Source organism: Rhinoderma darwinii, unplaced genomic scaffold (assembly GCF_050947455.1).
Source record: "Rhinoderma darwinii isolate aRhiDar2 unplaced genomic scaffold, aRhiDar2.hap1 Scaffold_138, whole genome shotgun sequence".
NCBI classification, from domain to species: Eukaryota; Metazoa; Chordata; class Amphibia; order Anura; family Rhinodermatidae; genus Rhinoderma; species Rhinoderma darwinii.
Window position 1 is genome coordinate 2,508,804 of NW_027461966.1, and position 8,697 is coordinate 2,517,500.

Here is an 8,697-nt window from a genome sequence, read left to right on the forward strand (position 1 = left end):
GTTTGTTTTCTGTGTTTTTACAGATAGTGCCAGAAGCCCAACTATGGATTTTAGAGCCAGAGAACAGTCATGGCTGGTTAAAGATGACTCCACAGCCACAGGTGTTGGCAGTCAGAGAAATATTAGGGAGCCACAGAACTCCTTCAAATGCCTTGTAAATAAAAGAATGAAAGTTTGGTGGAACCGAGCATTCCTAGCAAATTATCTCCAACGGAACCTTATACCGAGGGGGTTGCGCATACAAGTTTTCCCATCATTTCCAACTGAAGATGTGAATTTTCCATCTAAATGGGAGGAGAACTGCAGTGCGTGTTCATTTAAAGTGATGGAGCTTCTTATTGGACTCAATAACACATCATTAGAAAACAGGGATAACGAGCTGGAAAAGATCCAGCAAAAATTAAAAGCAGAGATGTCCAAAGAGGACTTAGAAACATTTAAAACACAATTGGATCATCAATGCCTCGTGTGGGAAAAAGAAATGGAGAGCAGAAAAACAAAGAAATTGATATGTGATAATAATGATTTTCAACAGAAGAAAATATATTGATGGAATGGGAGACAAAATGGTGAATCACTGAGTCTTTCCTCTTCTATGTGATCTTTGTCATCACAGAGCGGTCACCTTGATATGACATTATGTAGTAGCGTGAGGTCTACACGTGACTTACCAAGATACAAAAGAAAACGGAACTAAAATCAGTCGTCCAACAGTAGGAGAAAAATGAATAAGGGATTGGAACAAAATCCAAGACATCAAAAGAAGGTCATTAACATTTCTATGCATCAATTATCTATAGGTGACATCACACTGTTGGACAAAGTCTTGACCTTTTCTCCCGCCTCCTGTTTTGATCTTTTCTCAGCAGTAAAAGATCTGCAATTTTTTGCACAATCTTTGATCTTTAAGAAATGGTATTTTAAAGAGGAAGGCGATTTATTTGTCACAGTTGAGGAACAAGAAACATTGTGAATATTTGAGAAACTCTTTCACCAAGAAGGGGGAATATCAGAAGGTAAGATTCATATCTGTATTAGAACCAAATCTACAAAATCCCCCCGTTGTCTATTTGCCCCGCAGTAGATCTTTTTGTCAAATTAGTCCCTGAAGATTAGCAAAACATTCCAAGGAAAATTAAGAATCTGTCGAGTTGAGAGAGAGAGAGGGAGAGACAGAGAGACAGAGAGACAGAGAGACAGAGAGACAGAGAGACAGAGAGAGAGAGAGAGCTTGGAGAGGATTAAATCATGGCATGATGTGGTAGTAAAACCTGCCGATAAAGGCAGAAATGTGGTATTTTTGCCACGCCAGATGTATATTTATGAAGCAAATCGCCAATTGAATAAACTCCACTTTTTAAATAATGATATCACGGAGGCGGAGGTTGCTTTAGCAATCTCTAAGCTACACAATAATAAAACGCCGGGTCCTGACGGCCTATCGGCTGAATACTACAAACTTTTGCCAGATATTGTACCGACATTGACGAGGACCTTACAAGCCATATTTAGTGGGGAGATTGACCTGCCTAACTTTCATGCGTCCAGGACCATATTGCTTCCCAAACCTGACAGGGATCCAACCCTCCTTTCCTCATATCGTCCGATTTCCCTTTTAAACCAAGACTATAAGCTCCTAACAAATATTTTGGCCGACCGCCTCCAAACCATGTTTGGACTGATCATTGCCCCAACCCAACTGGGTTTCTTAAGCAATAGACATTCCACTAAAGGTATCAGTCAGGTTGTAGCAGCCACGGTGTCTGCACTAGACCCCTCCTCCCCAGTGACCATGTTGTTGAGACTTGACGCGGAAAAGGCGTTTGACTCTTTATCATGGCCATTTCTCACAGCGGTGTTGCAGTCCTGGGCCTTCGGGGACCGCTTTCTAACATTCCTTTCACGCTCACAGGCCTGCTCTACCACATCCCTTACCATCAATGGGCTTAACTCACCTCCTATCTCAATTTTCAGGGGTACGTGTCAGGGATGCCCTCTCTCACCGTTACTGTTTCATTTATCCCTAGATCCACTTCTCCGTCATCTCCAGTCCCTAGCATGTTTTCAAGGCATACAAATTGGAGATTCTCAAATTAAACTATCGGCATTTGCAGATTATATTTTGTTCTTCATATCTAACCCTGCCTCTACTTTACAACCAATCCTCCAGGATATCCCAATTTATGGTGCCCTGTCAGGTTTCAAGATCAATCTACAAAAATCAGAAGCCCTAATTCTTAAGGGTCCCTCCAGGCCACTCTGGTCTTCGAAGCATGCATTTAAATGGAACTCTGATTACATTCCCTATTTGGGGGTACGCATCACGAGACAACCATCAAATTTATATCAACGAAACCTTAATCCCTTTATTGCATATTTGGAATCCCAACTCATGGCTTGGAGGCACTTTACTCTATCATTTTTAGGTAGGGCTAATCTATTAAAAATGGTTGTCTTCCCTAAATTGTTATACTTACTACAATCCTTGCCTATATACTTGAGACCAGTTGATGTTAGGCAAAAGAGACCAAGAGTGAGCCTATGCATATTGCAGCAACATCATGAAAATGGAGGGATTAATGTTCCACAGATTCACTTATACAATATGGCAGCTCAACTACGAGTGATTGGAGATGGGATAACTGGTAGCTCCTGCTTTTCTGATTCTACATTGGACCAACAATTTTCAAAACCCATTTCCTTAACATGCCTCTTACACACTCCCTACTCGGCTCTATCACCTGATGAACGGGCTAACCCCCTAGTCATGTCCTCCTGGAAACATGGACCAAGGTCAGGCAACACTTAGGTTTAAACCCTAGATTTTTCCTACTTCTTCCTTGGGTCCATAACTTTGACTTCCAAAATGCCAACCTCCATGTGGTTTTTCGTGGATGGGTTGGGGGGGAGGGGTTGACATGTATTAATCAGATAACTAACATGCTCACTCGTCGTCCATACTCATTTAATGAACTACGTATACAATATGATTTTTTGGGCCAACACCCATTTTATTACATGCAGGCCTGTAGCTATGCTCACAAGGTCATTAGACACTTACAAGACCAAGACTGGGGTGACTTCTTCTGTCACTAAACTCCATCTCATCAATGCCGAAAAAGACTAATCACTACCTATTATAACGTTGTAAGACAGCCATTGGACTACACTAAATCGAGATCAGGCGTATCTTACTGGGTTGACCACTTAGATCAAACAACTCATGACGATGTCCTATCATCTGTAATTATGGCTGCCAAATACCTCCCATCAGATATGTCCTGGGAGATGTCTTTTACAATAGCCCATAGGGCTGACGTGTCCCCTTATAGGGGCTTTCTCATGGGTAACTCCTCTGACCATTCGTGTTTAAAGTATGGAGCACCGCAATTACATTGTCTCTGGTTATACCCAACTATTGTTGACTTTTGGCGAAAGATACAATATTTTGTGTCGAACACCCTGTCCATACCATGCCCCTCAACCCAAAAGTGGGGTCTCTTTGGGATACTGCCACCTTCCATGCTCTTTATCCCGAAACATCACAAACAACTGTTATACTATGTCTCTGCGGCTGCTAGGAAGGCCATTCTCCAGGTTTGGATAAATAATACACCCCCCACACATCGTATTTCCCTAGAAAATATATCTTATATTTTCCGAATGGATTGGGTGGAAACCTCCCATCGAAAAGAGCACAAAACTGAAGCCTTTTTTAAGTTGTGGGAGAACTTTATACCTCTCTTACCACTTCATATAAAACAAAAACTGATTTCATGCTTTGGCTCCACAACTTGGTATCTGGAGCATCAGCTGTCTGGTGTGACACCAATCATGATCTGATTCCTTAAATATCTGTATTGAATCGTGGTAACGATGGGGATACACGTGTCCATCCTCTTCCCCCTCCCCCTCTATACTTCCCTTCCCCCTTCTTTTTTGATTTATTTAGTGTGTTTCATTTCCTATGAATATTTATACAAATTGTAGATTATATAATATGCAAAATAATGATATGTGTTCCGAGATGCTATTGCCATGGGAAATATTGTTGAATTGTTGTTCGCTTGTTTGTTATGTTTGGAAAAATAAAAAATACATCAATTTAAAAAAAAACGAAATAAAAAAAAACTCCACTTGTTGTAGAAGGTTAACATACAATTCTTTATTATCCTTTAGAGCAAAGATGATCCACATTCTACAAGATGGTATGGATGCCGGAGTCCTCTCCAAGTCCCTAATGGAGGCACTGATTGTGACTGAGCCAACGATACAGACGCCTTTTCTACTACCCAAAATTCATAAGGACCCTCCAGGTAGGCCAATTATATTGTGTAGCGGGGGGTTAACTCAGAAGGTGTGCAAATGGGTCGACCACCATTTAAAACCATTAGTGGAATGTCTACCTTCGTATCTGTGCGACTCTGCAGATTTGTTGTTGAAAATTGAAGAGATTCATTTAGATGACACATATTTTGGTAACTTGTGACATTGAGTCACTATATATCGGCATCCAGCATTCAGATGGGTTGCATGCAGTGGCCACCTTTTTGAATATGAGTAATATAGGAAAGACTTTTCAGAGTTGTTGCTCACCCTATCGGACTTTGTTCTCAAACACAATTTTTATCACGTTCAATGGGTCCTTCTACCTGCAACTCCAGGGCACGGCAATGGGGGCAGCCTGTGCACCCTCATACGCCAACCTGTTCCTGGGGCTGTGGGAGAGGGACCTATTCCTGCCAGATCATGAGATATCAATGAACCAGCTCCTTTTCTGGGCCCGTTCATTGATGACATCTTCATGATCTGGCAGGGGACTTCGGATGAATTAATGGAATTCATCAGTGTATTTAACTATAATACACGTAACATTAAATTAACATGCAAGTGGAATCATGTTGAGATAGATTTTTTTGGACATACTAACTAAAAGGAACCATAATGGTTGTCTCCAGACAGATTTGCATCGTAAAGAGACATCAACAAACTCATTTCTTCACGCCACGTCTTCACATCTTCGCCACACCATCGAAGCTATACCAACTGGACGATTACTGCGTGTTAAGAAAATTTGTTCAACTCATGAAGATTTCAAATACCGCACGACTGAGTTAAGAAAGAGACTTGCTCAACAGGGCTGCAGCTGCCGCAATGTTAATAAAGCCCATTGACGACCACGTGCACAGCTCCCCCTCGTGCACAGCTATTACAAACTGTAACTAAAAATAAGGAATTTCTCCTAAGGTAAGATTTACGAACACGTATCATTTGGTCAGAAATGAGGGACACCTCAAACACATTTTGGCCGATGCTCCTCAATGATCCAATTCTACAGAAAGTACTACCAAATTATCTTGCTGTTGCACCATGTAGAGCGCGTTCTTTACGTGACGCAATAGTTCACAGTTACCGAACAGTGGAAAAACCGGGTAAATGTTTTGGAAAGATTGGTCCTAAGTGGGGTTGTAACCCTTGCGGCGACTGTATTAGTTGCCCTAATATTGAACGCTCTCAAGGTTTTGTTGACTCAAGTGGGTTGAAAAATGTTAAGATCACATGGCAAATTACATGTGGCACTACAGGTGTGATCTATCATGCAACTTACCCTTGCCCTAAAATGTATATTGGCATGAGAATCCGAGAATTGCGCTTTCGCGTAAGAGAACATGTTAGAGACATTGAAAATGCCAAAACAGTAGAGTATATGGAACAGCTGAAGACGATTCCACAACATTTTCACCTACATCATGCGTGTAACTCTAGACTTGTGAGAGTGAAGGGAATAGATCACATCAATACTGATATGCGAGGACGAGATGTAAAAAGAGGCTTTTGCAATCAGAATGCAAGTGGATATGGAGGCTTAAGACAACACAACCGAGGGGTCTCAATGAGAACATTGGTGTTGCTGCATTTCTCTGACTGCTACCAAAGATTTTAGTCGGGTATTTTTGATTTTATGTTCTTATTTTGATTTTAATCTACATTTCTTTATTTGTGTATACAGATTAGATATATGGTTTACGCTGCCTGTGTTGACTATGTCAACTGTTCAATTTTCGGGTTGTCATGATCTTCATCCTCAGCAATGATGCCCTACTGATGATCTTCACAAAAAATAGAAAAGCGGGCTCTGTCTGCAGATCACTGCATATTATATTCTGCACCTTTGAGGCTTGTTGTATTAGATATATCGACATGTAACTAAAATCTGCTTTGTGCTTGGCACTTGTAGTCCATTTTATTTTTTGATGCATAATACACACGTTGTTTTTTTCTTCTTTTTTCATCGCACACGCCTATTCACACTATTTTATTTTTAGTTTTTTATTTCTTTTATTTTGTCACCATACATTTATTACCTTTTCACTCTTTTACTTACACATGTTCTATATAAACAACACTTTATTGTGTTTAATATCATTTCTTACCTGTCACTTCCCTACTATGTTCAGGTTGTGTGCACTGGATTATTCCTTTTGGCACGTATATATTGGTCTTTTTTCACACATTATAATTGATAATAATGTTCCACACTTGATTACTCCCTACACGTTGACACTCTTCATCACACATCACTTTGTGTCCATATATTTATATGTATTTGTATGATACATGTGCAATATATCTGTATAACTATCTTGTCTCTCTGTATTTTGGGTTTAGACTTGCAGACATGAAGTGTATCGCTATTGGACTGCCCGTACAGGGTTAATATCCTTCTGAATGCTTTTCATGCCTTCAATCACTGGTTGCATTCTGATTGGTTGTGATTGACCGGCCTCCGATTCGTCACCCATGACACGCTGGGTTGCTGATACACGTGACCGCGTCAGGTGACGCGCTGATGTGTTTCCGCCCCAGTGTCTCGTTGTTGCCGTTTCTGGAGTCTGGCCATGTACTCGACCACATATTGCCACCAATAGTAAACAGTGAGTGCACTGATCTGATTTATGGGCATATATATATATATATAATCACCTGGATATATTTAAGTACCATTGGCTAGCGTTCATTTAAATACTGTGTGTGAACTATCAGCGCCACCCCCTGATGAAGGCATTTAGCGCTGAAACGTGCGTCTGGGTGGGCACTCCCTGTGTTGGTGCTCCTGAACAACCTTATTATGGGTATGTTATATCCCTCCATACTTGTTTAATAGTTGATTCATTTTTGCTCTTACTTATGCGCTGACTGCTTTTTTGCACTGTATAGTTGTTTATTCCATACCATTTGGTATTTATATATGACCTACATTACGCAGGTGTGTGCAGCCATGGGGTCTTATCTAATTATTATTTTCTTTGTGAGTCACACAATGAGCTGTCCTTTTCTTCTGTAGAGTCTTGTGGAGTCTTTTTAATTGTATTGTGTTGACATGTAGCTTTTCATTGTTATTCCAATAAAGATTTTTTCCATGTTCTACACTTGTTTTTTTGGTCGCATCAATTTCTTTGTAGGTTATATATTTGTAGTTTTTTGTCTCAAAATATTTTTCTTGTTTTTTTTTCAGGAGATCTTTATCCCAGTCTTTGAGATTTTAAAGAGTCCTGACAACACGTAGACCCCAGTTAGCAGCTAGAAGATTCCTGCATATACCTAGAAGATGACCACCTTCAACATCTAGAAGACACCAACCAGCACAGAGAAGGAGATCCTGGCTACAAGGAGATTCCTACAAACATCTAGAAGAAGAGACACATTGTAAATACTGGTGTGTCCATCCTAGCAGAAAACCCATGACGTCTGAACAGTGAGGAGAGAACTTATATGTTACTTCTGACTATATGATCGCAGGGTAAAGGAGCAGAAAATGCTGAGAAATATGGAGAGGCTTAGTAATAGTCAGTGCGCAGGATGCTCCATATGTGGTGATAGTCATGAGATGGTCACAGCTAGAGAAATACTCAATTCATTATTCATTTATCAATGATATCATATTAAAACATGTACTGAGACTACTATAGAAAAGAGGCAGGGATATTATCATCATCATCATCATCATCATTGGTATTGTTGTTAAGCTGAACATAGAGAAAAAGTATTCACTGGCCGACCCCCAGATCTATTGTAGAAAGAGTCCTGTTGAGACACTATCATGTAATGGAAGTTGGCACTTGAGTTGTACGCTACTAAAGAAGGAGAAAACATTAGGGTATAATGGTTCCACTACGTATGTGATATGACCTTTCTAGATTCGTTTTCCGCCTCAAAAAACCCTATTGAAATCAATGAGAGACGGAAAAATGCTGTGAACGGCCGCGACCGGTTTTGACGCGTTTTCAAGCGGTTTTAGGCAAAGAAAAAAATGCTTGCGTTTTTTTTTCCTTTGCCTGTTGAAGAAGGAGATAAAAATAACGCTTTAAAATGGGCATAAAGAACCACGTAGGAAAACGCATCAATAACTGTGTCAAAAAACGTGTGTGGTAAAAAAAACACTTAAAAAAAGGCGGAGCTGATTTTTCCAGGCAGAATTGTTTGCCTGCAAAAAACTCCACATGAACAAAACCTTAAAAGCAAACAGGCTGGGAGGGTAAAACACTGACTGCATATTAAAAAGGCCAATTTCTCCCGGTTGAGGGCTGCGCAGCAGGAAATAGACTGGGGGCAACTATTGTCAAATAAATATACAGACACTACATGGGAATGCTTTACATGTACTTTAAGTAATTACACTGTAAAATATAATCTTAT

At 40.2% G+C, this 8,697-nt stretch overlaps 1 long non-coding RNA gene across 4 annotated transcripts; it reads left to right on the forward strand.

Moving 5' to 3' along the window:
• Positions 1-257: 257 nt before the first annotated feature.
• Positions 258-8,287, forward strand: LOC142699148 (uncharacterized). Of its 4 annotated transcripts, none has more exons than XR_012866029.1 (5): positions 258-766; positions 867-1,016; positions 4,180-4,316; positions 4,959-5,247; positions 7,517-8,287. It is a non-coding gene; the product is annotated as an uncharacterized LOC142699148 (long non-coding RNA). The 4 variants fall into 4 exon arrangements; XR_012866030.1 differs by having other exon boundaries at positions 870-1,016; XR_012866031.1 differs by lacking the exon at positions 867-1,016 and having other exon boundaries at positions 7,517-8,286.
• The last annotated feature ends 410 nt before the right edge of the window (positions 8,288-8,697 follow it).